At 44.3% G+C, this 12,123-nt stretch overlaps 1 long non-coding RNA gene across 1 annotated transcript; it reads right to left on the minus strand.

Annotated features, from left to right (window-relative positions):
• Positions 1 to 8,823: 8,823 nt before the first annotated feature.
• LOC124686229 lies at positions 8,824 to 11,112 on the minus strand. The gene is made up of 4 exons (XR_006997759.1): positions 10,947 to 11,112; positions 10,750 to 10,870; positions 9,986 to 10,116; positions 8,824 to 9,119 (listed from the first exon to the last, which is right to left on the minus strand). It is a non-coding gene; the product is annotated as an uncharacterized LOC124686229 (long non-coding RNA).
• Between the last annotated feature and the right edge of the window lie 1,011 nt (positions 11,113 to 12,123).

Raw genomic sequence — 12,123 nt, forward strand, 5'->3', positions numbered from 1 at the left:
TTTGCATGTGTGCTATAAAAACCTAAGGAAAAGTCTTTCGTACATTTGGGATGTGGACTTATAACTATTTTATTTTGATTCTGTCATGTGGGCAGATCAGGGCCACAGTGGCAGTCAGCCTCCCTAGCTAGCTGACGTTAGGAAATATATGCATGAGTTTAAATCAAGGAATATTTATTGAAATAGGAATATTAAGATATGGTTTGTTTGGAAAGTAGAGATATGCGTCTTGGATGTCGAAGTTGAGTCTTCCCTATAAAAAGGACCCCCTTACACAGGATATTATGAGGCACGAAATATATCAATCTAGTTGATCTACCCTAGCCTACTCGCCGCCCTTCGGAGCACTCGATGCCCCGCCCCGTCGTCGCCTCCCTTCATCTTCCGCTTCTCTGCCGCCACCTCCACTCCCTTTGGAGCCCAGCGAAAAGATCTCGGCGTTCCGCCACGTCTTTGAGGAGCCGCTTCCACTCCTATGCGAAGAAGCGGCCGCCCGCCTCCTCTATCAGCGCCCATTGGATGGAGACATCGAGGAAGCGGTGCCACTACTCCTTGTTCGCTTCCTCGCGGGCACGAACGTCGTCCTCGGTCGTCTTCAAGGGCTCGTAGGACGCGAGGATGGCCCTCAGCTCCGCCCTATCGCTCCTCCGAGTCAGGCCCATCGTCGCTCCAACCGTCGAGGTTGTCATCGCTGTCCAGCGGACACCGCCTCCCGGCGCTGCTGCTCTGCGTCGAACGCCGCACGGGCTGCCTCCTCCTCCGCCGCTCACGGGCCACGCCAGCCCTGAACTGCGTGTTCAGCTCCACGAGCTCGGGTCCTCCTCGATGACATCGTCATCATCGAAGAAGAACTCATCAAACTCTGGGAAATCGGCCGAGGGAGGTGGATGCGAAGGTGGAGGTGCCTTGTCTCGGCCGGTGCGGCTCAACATTGCGTAGGTGGTGCCTAGGCGACGAGGCATGTTTTCGTGGAGGCGGATGAAAGGATTGCTGGAGGCTGTAGTGGCGATAGCGAGCACATGCAGCCTTTTATAGCCGGTGGCGGCATGGGAAGAGGAGGGGAGAAAGCGTGGGAAGCCGTGGAGAAGGCACGAGAAGATGCGCATGAAGACTGATGGCTGCGACGCGTGGAGGAGGCGCAACATCGACGGGACATCTGGCCTGCTCCGCCTTGGAAACCACCGTCATCATTAAGCCAAAGTTGCAACGCTTTGATTCAAGCTGCTAACGAGGCTGGCTAATCACTCGCGACGCATCTCCGCGTTGCGTTTCGGCGCCTCCGCAATGTTCATGTGTAGCATGGATGGAATCGGGGCTCCGGACAACATATTAGACTGCACCGGACTAAAAAGAGCTTTGTGACGCGCGATTGAAGGCAGTCAAACATCCAGCGTGCCTCAAACCCCCCTGACTAAAAATGCTCTAAGTACCTCATTATCCAAACCATGTGGGTGGTTCTCGAACTTGGCTTACTTACCTGGTTCAGTTACAACCTTGATCGAAACTTGTGCGTCTAATGCAGCAGTTTTCGGTTCGGTCGTACGGATGAGAGGGCTCTTCAATCCCATCATCTGTCTCCGAAGATTTGACAATATTATTTCTTTTTAAGTTGTCTCTCCCAGTTATTTCTTTTTAGTAAAAAGATTCTACGAAAATACGCCATTCTTAACATCAAACACTTTGCCGTCGGCACGGTCGTAGAGGGCATACTCAATAGTGTGTTTGGGATAACCAACAAAATATCACTTATCTGGTTTGGTTCGAGTTTAATTGGATGTAAACCAAAAATTCAATTCGGCACATGTGAGCATATGCTTCTGCCTTCGAAAAACATTTTGAAATGTCAAAAAAATTTGAACAAAAATTTCCGTGCTAACGTTTTGACATTCTATGTACGTACATCAAGTTTTGCAAAAAACCAACATTTTTGATGACTTGTGTGAAAAAGACAAAAAAAGTCACGTAAAAAGTACATCGCCATTTTTTTGCACCAAATTTTGTCTTTTTTACAAGCGACAAACGTGTAGAACTTCGAGATGTACCTATTAAATTTTATGTCCAAAATTTTCAACATTTTAAAAATGTATTTGAAATAAAATTTAAATACCGGGAGCATATGCTCCCGGGTGCCAAAACACCAGTGCCGATGTTAACCACATATCGCAACCACAAATTTTAGAAACAAGTTAGGTTTCTTGCCGTGGCATATCTTACAGATGAACCTGGGTGATCACATATCTTCTTAACTCATAAGTAAAAGTTTATGGCTCCGTTTGTTTGAGCTTCTACTTCTGCTTTTAGGATCCAAAAGTGGAAGCCCAAACAAACAGTTGAGAAGCGCGGTACAGAAGCGCGTTACGAAATTACACTACGCACGACCCCAGCCGGAAAGCACCCCGAGAGGTGCGGGGTGCTTCCCGAGATTCTGGCCGCTTCCCGAGTTGCTACTGTCGAAACTGTCCTCAGCACTTCGGATTATTTACGAAAAACCTGCCACCGAATACAAGAAAAGCCGCCCGTGCAAATAAATCTCTACCGAGCGACGCCCCCGAACACAATTCCCCTCCCCATCATCGATATGACAGGTTAGGGTTGCAACTTGCAACCGGCCGCCGCCAGAGCTGTTCCCCGCCGCCGCCGCCACCGCCACGCAAGCCCTCCTCCGTCGCTCCGTTCCCGTTCCCCTCATGCTCCTCTCGTCCTAGAATCGACCGGGCGCAGTGGGCAGAACTCGGCCCCGTCGGCCGCCAGAGACGGAGCATTCAAGCCGCCGCCGGAGACGGAGCAGTTCAAGCCGCCGCCTGTCCCTTCCAAAGGAATCGGGTCGGTACGAACGGGATCGCACCATCTTCATTCTCTCAGGCCGGTCGTCGCCGTCGAACTTGAGCGCGTCGTCGGGGGATCTCGGCCCCGTCGGCAGCCGGACACAGGCGCCGCCGCCTCGCCGTCCCTCGTCCGCCCCTGTTCCCGTGTGCTCCGGCCCCGCTGGAAGAGAGGAGCTCCTTCTCCTCGTCCCTGTCGAGCAGCGCACCTCCTCGTCCCGATTCAGCCTGCCCGCAGGTCGATCTTGTCTCCGTCGGCCGCCGGATCTCGAGCTGCCGGCGCCTCACCGTTTCTCGTCCGACGATTCAGCGACATGCTGCTCGGCCCGCTAGGTGCTCTTCATCGTCAGCCACCTCCGTCTCCCTACTACACCAACCCCCTCGCCCTCTCTCTATAAATATCGTCAGAGAGCTGATGTACCTAAGCTCTAGGAAGAAAGTTGTGGAAGTTTCCAACTGAAAAATGTTGTATTATACTGTATTTTGTCCCGTTAAGCAGGCGTCTTTTCTTGTAAGATTAAACTGCATCTGATTGGTTGTAAATAAATGCTAAACTGCAACTGCTCTTCAGAAATAAAGTTATTTCTTCCAATCAGGTCTTGTGTATTTTCTAGTGTATTGTGGTTGTCAAGTAAATGTATAGTTCCCCTTGATGGGCATGAAAATATATTGCTATAGCAGCTGTAAATATATTACATTTCTTACGAGTGCTGCTGCGACAAGTACGACTTATAAACCAAAAGCCAAAGTAAATTCTAACCAAACATTCAAACAATTATTTCAATACAAAGCATGTTTTAAAACTATTTTAGCAAAAACAGGTAAATTAAAATTATTCAACCCTTAAACATGGTAATTTATATAATTAAACAATTAGAAAGAGTTAATTCGTTTCAAACAACATTTATACAACAACTTCAGCACTTAGGGACATTCCAGACATTTTACTACTAAAACCTATAGCAGCAGCCATGAAAAGTGTTCCAACCAAACATCAAATCTCTACTTTCAACAGCTGCTTCTCACAACTGCTTTTTCACAGCTCAACAGCTACAGCTGCTTTTCAAAAGCTGCAGCCCAAACAAACAGACCCTATGACTTCTGCTTCATTAAGTTGATATATCCTTATCTTCTAAACTCATAAGTAAAAGTAAGAAAGTAGATATGTACCACATGTGGGTATACTCATTGGACCGCACACCTCAGAATGTATGATGCGAAATAGGTCACTCGCCCTTTCAACATAACAAGTGAACAGAGTCTTAGTAATCTTTCCATTAGGCAAGCACATGATCCTAAAATAGTGTTCTTACATAACTATGGAACATAATAACAATTTATTAAGGTCTAAGAAATCTTTATGTGAAACCTAAGCTCATATATCAGATTGCCAAGGCAGCGATCCCGATGTCGTTCGTAACGCGCATCTGCACTTCATTCCTTTCCATCAGTCCCACCTTCTCTAGTCCTTTCATCGAGTTACACACATGAGCAATAGATCTGGTATCAAATACCCAAGACTTAGAGTGAGGACTAGTAAGGAAAATGCCAATAACATTTGTAACAACTCTACCTTTGCCGGAAGCTCTAGACTTCCTTTTGTCTTCATGATACTTCTTGCAGTTTATCTTCCAATGGCCCTTGGCCTTACGGTAGAAGCACATGGCATCAGGAGGGGCAGCACCACTAGAATAGCACGGCTTTGTCGGCACCTCTTTTCTCACCTCTCTTGGTTTTGTCATTCCTCTAGAACCTCATGGTTTTGTTCATCAGTTTCCGCAACCAACATAAAATTAAAAAAGCTAAAAACTTGGTAGATCCTATTCAACCCCACCCCACTTTCTAGTCCCTTCCTTACCCTTTCACTTGTTCATATGATAAACACATAAAGATGATACTAATAACAAATGACAATACGTCTCATAGTATGTCACGCATAATGGGGTATGTTCAGTACTCTTGTTGTGCTAACAACGTACTCTCATTGTTGATGGCAACCTTGTTACATTAACTTTGCCCATGATCAGGAGAACTCAATCATCATACAACACATGAGCTATTCTAGAGGCGGGACTAGGAGCATCTGTTTGCTTATTCCTCTACATGTGCATATGAGTTTTCCTTTGAATCTCGTTATTTAAGACATATATCCTTCAGGTTTTGATGATGGAGGCCGAAGGTGGTACGAGCTGACTTTCTTGTATTGAGCATAACATAATAATGCCAAAATGCAAGACACGGTTTATACACATATACTTGTTGGCCCAAGATCGCAAAACATGATGATACCATAACAGAATTATTTGGTAGTGCTCCAAGTATATAGCATTCTATGCCCCGTAGGTATTAATACCTATAATTTGGCAAGCATATCAAAACAAATTAAGGTATTAATCACCTACTATATCCAGCTCACGCATTTGGTTAATACCAATTAACCTTTCTCATCAAGGTCAATCAAGATAAGGCTATCCTCTGTTATCCAGCTCAAGGACAATAATGAATCATTAATTCTTGCAAAACTATTACAACTCTATCTGCAATTTGCGCTTAGACCGCCTTCTGTCAATCCTGTATAAATACATGTGAACAAGAAACCTCACAACCTTGCTTCTCTATATCTCAAAGCAACAACACCCTCATGGCTTGCAAGATCGCCACCGCTGCCGCATCCATCTTGATACTCTCACTCCTGGTGTCTTGCAGTAAGTATGGAACAACATGTTCCTAATAGTCATACATAGTTTCCTTAAGATATATGCATTCTCTGCATATATTTGTGGCTACCTGTGTAACAGAACATATTTTTGGTTATGTATGTAGGTGCTTAAGAACTCATATGCAAGGAGCACAGAGCCCATATATCAAATTGTGATTCCCTTAACCTTTGCGTCCAGCAGTGCAAAGTTGAATGTTACAAGGACGGATATTTTTCAACGGTGCTTCCATCAGCTTGTTGTTGTACGAGTGTGACAGAACCGCCCGCAGCAAGAATTATGGATCCAATGTATAATGAGGTTCCAGGTGCTAACTAAATACTAACAAATATGTGGCGAATTCCAATGTGACAGGGTGGCTCAACTTTCTGTCCTTCAAATAAATATGTTTGTGAAAGAAAAAATATTGTTTTTAGAACTAATCTAGTATGCATAGCTCTTATTGGCTCATTAGTTAAGTTATTATTCCTTTCCGGTCTCGTGATGTTAGAACTTTCTGCTTTCCATTGAGCAATTTGTGCAAAGGTGGTAGTTACATTGAGGCTTAATCTACCATGTTCTAGTACCTACGGTGCGCTTACTCTATCATGCCTATTAAGTTGCTGACGAGCTTACAGTTAACCAAATGACCGGAAGATAGAAACACGTATCTGCATGCACATCAATTGTGTGACCGGAAATTATGCTTAACATTATGGCATCCGAAGTTAATCCAGCAAAGTTTTGCCGTGTAAAATACCAGTGCACCAGTATCGAATTAGTTCAAGCTATTTGTTTCTTGCTCTGGAATCTTGTGCATGGACGTGAGTGATGAACAACATGTCGGCAAGGAAACTTTTCTGCCTCACACCCACCCAAAAGCAGTCTAAATTGTCATTGTGGACCGATGTCCAAATATATATATACGGTTCCAAAAATATGGAAGATGATGCGGTTATCTTTCCTGTTTCAAGAACATAATTTTGAGTACACACATGATCCAGTTCTGTTGTATTCTGTTCGAGTCTGTCTTGTTCAGTGTTGAGACAGAACGTAATGCTTGGTTTTAAGGTTAAAAAGGTGGAATTGAGGCGCAGCATGCTTACCCAACAGAATCCACCCGTTCATAGTTTCATGGCAAGGCATGCATTCCTTGTTTGTTCTTGGAAATAACAGAAACGATTCCATGTACATGTTAAAAAATTGTAACCTTTTTTATGTATAGTGTAAAATCTCCTTTTGTTTTCAGATCCTTTTTGTGTTTTTCTTGTAAAATTCCTTGGTATTTGTAACATTTTGTGCGCAGGAACGACCATGATTTAACCTACTAGAAAACACGCCAAATTAATTAAGCCCCTCGTGATGTCCTACGAATATTGTCTCGGTGAATTTGTAATTGAATGGAATGAGGGGGAAAAACGATTTCACAAAGAATCGCAGGAGATGCATAGTAATGCTGTAATAATGGAGCTCACATATTCAGAGCCGTGGGACATGTTTTGACATATATTCGTGAGATGTTCTTGCCTTCTTCGATAGCTCAGAACCACTGCTATGAAGCACCGAGGGGAGCTGGCTGAGGCTCACGCATGGAGAAGGTGGTCCAGTGGCGGCGGCGCGAGCATCTTGAGCTGCTGTTGGTACTGGTAGCGGCGGCGGAGGGCGGCGTGGCCGGGGTCGGAGTCGTCCGAGCAGCAGTAGCAGCCCATGCCGTGGAGGAGGCTGCAGCGGCCGTGGATGAAGCCCCAGTACTTGCAGCAGCGCATGCACTTGCCGGTCTTGGTGCACTTCTCGATGCACAGCGACCAGTAGGTGTCGCACACCAGCTTTGCCCCAACCTCTTCCACCATCTCAGCTGCATACCCAAAAAGAATCACGTAAGATTCAGAAAACCAAATGGACGCAGATGCCCGTAGCAAAGTTCATGCACCTAGGATATGAGTGATATGATTAGTGGTTTTGGATGCGTAGGTTCTTACAAATGTTTGACTTACAGGAGATGATGACAAGGATGGCCAGGAACACTGACAATGGGGCAAGCTTCTTCTTCTTCTTGCCCATCTCCATTGCTAACTTCTTAATTATATGAGTGATATGATTAGTGGTTTTGGATGCGTAGGTTGAGTGGTATTTATACACCTTGGAGTAGTAGGTGGTGGAGAGCGTACGCGTAGGACAAAGGTAGATTGTTGAGCCCGTCCCGACAGACGGTTCAGAATTCTTCAGATCTGGAACGCCAAAGATAGGACACTGAGCAAGCTTCAGGGTTAAGTGTATCCTTCTTTGCTGTCCAAGGTGTATGTATGTGCAAAACGGGCAATGTCAGTTACACAAGCCTGAACAAACACATGCTTGTAGACAATCTGCACCATGTTTCTATTTTAGATAGCGTTATGCACGATAGAATTGCTCAGATTTAGAATGCTTAAGGGACACTGAACATTTTGGGTCATGCTTAAGGGTTAAGTGTATCATTCTTTGCTGTTTAAAGATATGCAGCTATCCAAATTCTGCGCAAAAACTGACAGCCACACTCACAAGTAGGAAGATTAAGAATCCATACATACATCACATGTGGTAGGATTGCATTACATACTCGGTTAAATAAATGCACAGACCTGTCAGGAGTTTGTACCACATTTTTTGACTGAAAGTTGAGTTTATCTAGTCTAATAAAAGGAGCAATTGACAAATTGACAACCTAACAGATAATCCAACAGCACCCCATCGGTATGAGTTGAACGACACAGAATATGGATCTTTCTATGCAAGCCGGAACGAGTAAAAGATACCGTAGAAGAAAACAAACACGTAACAAAGATAAGACACTGTCTACACCACCTTCCTATTTGGATTCTGTCATGCACAACAGAATTATTCAGATTTGGAATGCCGTCATGCACAACAGAATTATTCAGATTTGGAATGCCAAGGATAGTACAGTAAGCATGTGCAAAAAGAGTCAGGCTTAAGGGTTAAGTTATCCTTCTTTGCTGACCAAAGGTATGCAGCTATCTAAACTCTCTGCTATTACAAGAGTTAATCCATAGAATACATGTGGTAGGATTGCATTGCATGACCTGTCAAGAGTTTGCATCTCATCTCTGCTATTACAAGAGTTAATCCATAGAATACATGTGGTAGGATTGCATTGCATGACCTGTCAAGAGTTTGCATCTCATTTCTGCTTCAAAGCTGTGTAGCAGATAATGATAGCCTGTCTAGGAAAACAAGTCTACTTACACTTCGGTCACTCAAACACATCCTGAGATTATACTCCAAGATGCAGCAGCCAGTAGGAAATAGCACAAACACACCCTCTCATTTTTACAGAGAATACATAACACAGCTACTGCAGATTCAAGATTTCAGTGAGATCAGTCGTAAAATATCACAAATTCACAATAAAGGGTCAAAGTGACAAGGGTCTCTCTCTCTAAGGGCTAATCCAACAGCTTGCCCTTGTTATGAGTCAACCATTTCATTACAAGAAGAACCATGCTAATAAGAAATATTCAGCTTCACGGAATAGGAAGGTTCGAGGGGTTGTATGGCGATATAGGAGTAGAGCCTGCTGCTTTGGTTGCTCAATGGCTGGTACCTGTGCAGCAACCAATCTTCATTAGTCACCAGTGAACGAGCCATATCTAAAAAAAAACTTCACGATTCCAGCAAAATTAGTAAAATAGCATTTCAATGATAGAAAAGAGAATGAAACACAAAACTCGGTGTTTAAACAAGCAATTAAGGTTGAAAGTTCAATCCAACCCTAACGTGTCTGACATGTGAAATGATCCTGAATAACGCCACAGTTTTCAATAGCATTTCTCTGGTTTTTCTGGGATCAGCAGATTCGATAGTATGATGAAGCATAACAATTACCAGTTTCAGTCTGAACCTACAGAAGTCTAGAAAATTGAAGTAGAGCAAGTAACAGAGATATCCTCACAAACTCATTTTCTTCATAACAAAATCTTCATCCGAACAAACAAAAATAATTCTAAGCACGAAGGTAGTACGAATTATATGACAACTACAGGACTCATGACTGAATCTTTAAATTTGCGTCATTATCAGGATGAACTTCTATCTGAATTTTTGAACATCACGAAACTTATGACTAATCATTTTGTAGTGCATCCTCTTACTCCTGTTGGCAGTTGCCTGTTAAGGAGGAAGAGGATGGATGAATAACATGCAAATTATTATAAGCAGCACAACCCTGAGAAAAACCTAAGCTTGGACAAATCATCTGAAAGCAACTTAGCCATATGACGTGTTTTATTACTTACACTGTTACACCTAATAAAGCATCAAGTATTTGATTCAAGTAAACCTGCAGCATGTCATGATATCTCAATATTTTACTAGTGATCGGAAATCTTATTGTACAATAAAAAATTGTAAGCAGAACCAATGGTGTCCCCTTATGAGCATCGTATGTTTAGCTTCAAGGTTAAGATTTACCATGAAGGTGTGTTTGACTATCCTTTAACTTAAGTCGTAGGAGCACATTAAACTCCGGTCACCATCATCTGCTGCTCCGTCAGGGTCATGAACATGGTTCGTAGGAGCAGGAAGTTGGCACATTGACGAGCCTAGTAAATCATAAAGAATGTATGTGAACCTTTGCAGCAGTTATATGATAGAATGAATTAGTCAAAATAGTGTGCTATCTTTAAGGACAGATACATTTAAACAACACAGCTATTAATTTTGTCGATCAAGCAAATAGGAAAAGGATAGCTAAGGCTATAGCAAGTAAATCAAGTAGAAAAAAACTTGTAATTTAATCTTTGAACATCACGGGATTTATGACTGAATCTTTGAAGTGCATCCTCTTAGTCCCTTTGGCAAATTGCCTATTAAAGAGGCAGAGGATTTTTTTTCCCAAAAGGGGGAGAGTGGAAGAGGATGGGCTACACATGAATAACAAGCAAAATCATTATCAGCCGCAAAAGCTAAGGTTTGACACATTATCTGATTCTTTATAACTGATAGCAACTTAGCCATAGGAGGTGCATCATAAATTACTCCCAATAAAGCATCAAAGGCCTTGTTCAAGTAAACCTGAACCATGTTATGATATCCATATGTTATTGTTGCGATAAGAAATCTACTGATACAATAAAATAAAATAATGTAAGCAGAAGCACTGCTGCCTCCTATCGAGCATTATATTTATATCTATAAGATAGAAGATTTATCGTGAAGGTGTGCCTTTGACTAACCTTTATCTTAGTTTGCAGGAGTGCCCCAGCAGCAGCCCAAACTTTGGTGATCATCATCCTACGCTGTAGCATCCCCCCAGATGTAGTTCTCAGCAGCAAGAAGTTGGATCAGTGGGCAGGCCTTGTAAATTATACAGAATATATGAGATCCTTCACAAGAATATATGAAAAATTGAATGCAGAACCAATGGTGTCACCTTATGAGCATCATATGTTTAGCTTCAAGTCATAAGATGTACCGCGAAGGTGCATTTGACTACCCTTTAACTTAGGTCGCAGGAGCGCATGAAAACTCCGGTCACCATCATCTGCTGCTCCATCAGTGCCCTGAACTAGTTCGCAGGAGCAGGAAGTTGGAGAGTTGACAGGTCTGGCAAATTACATAGAATGTGTGTGAACCTTTGCAGCGCTGAGATACAATAAATCAGCCAAAATATTTTGCTATCTTTAAGGAAGGACAGGTACAGTTAAACTACAACATTTAAACAACACAGGTATTATTTTTGTCAATCAAGCAAAGAGGAAAAGCATAGCTAAGGCTGATGTACATAAACCAAGATAATCCAGCAACCATGCATGAATTTACCATGTATAAGCACTTACCACCAGAATAGAAATCGGTGAATGGGTGATATGAACTACCCGAAAAGTTTCCACACAGTTCCGTGGACTGCATCGACTGGAGTTGTACACTGAAGAAATAGTTCCGGCAGTCGGTGCTGTTCACCGATATAAAAACTGCATCAGCATCCTCGGCGTACCCCCTTATAGCCGCCCTCCCGGCCTCAATCTCAGACGGCAGGCCAAGGACCTTGTCCATGCTAACGGTAGCATGCAGCACCCATGTAGAATCAGCCCTACGGCGCCACATCTGGAAACTCGGGTAGGACAGTACAGCCAGTCCGACACCACCATCTTCGTCTGCCCTGATGACCCGGATGCGGGCACCGTGAACAACGCCTTCAAAAGGAGGCCTCTTTACCACGGCCAGTGTCATAGTGTCCAAATCGAACTCGAGCATGCCGTCGTCAGACTCGTTCAGCCACCAGTAGAGGGAGTTGCCGACGAGGGTGCCAGGGAGACGGCTGACCATGCCGGCGCACGGTTCCGCGGCTTTGATGAGGTCTCCCCAGAGGCCGGTGTCGGATGAGTAGACGCGGGCGACGGCCGGGCGCTGCCTCCACCTGGTGCTCACGAGGACCACCTTGAAGGGGCTGGAGAGGCATTCGCCGTGCACGTGGGCGCCGCCGGCGGCGCAGAGGACGGCGCCGTTGGCGGTGGACATGTAGTCGACGAAGTCCGGCGGGACGGCGACGCGGCGGCGGGCGCCGGAGACGGGGTCGAAGACGAGGAGCAGGCGCCACCAGGAGCTGG

Source organism: Lolium rigidum, chromosome 2 (genome assembly GCF_022539505.1).
Source record: "Lolium rigidum isolate FL_2022 chromosome 2, APGP_CSIRO_Lrig_0.1, whole genome shotgun sequence".
NCBI classification, from domain to species: domain Eukaryota; kingdom Viridiplantae; phylum Streptophyta; class Magnoliopsida; order Poales; family Poaceae; genus Lolium; species Lolium rigidum.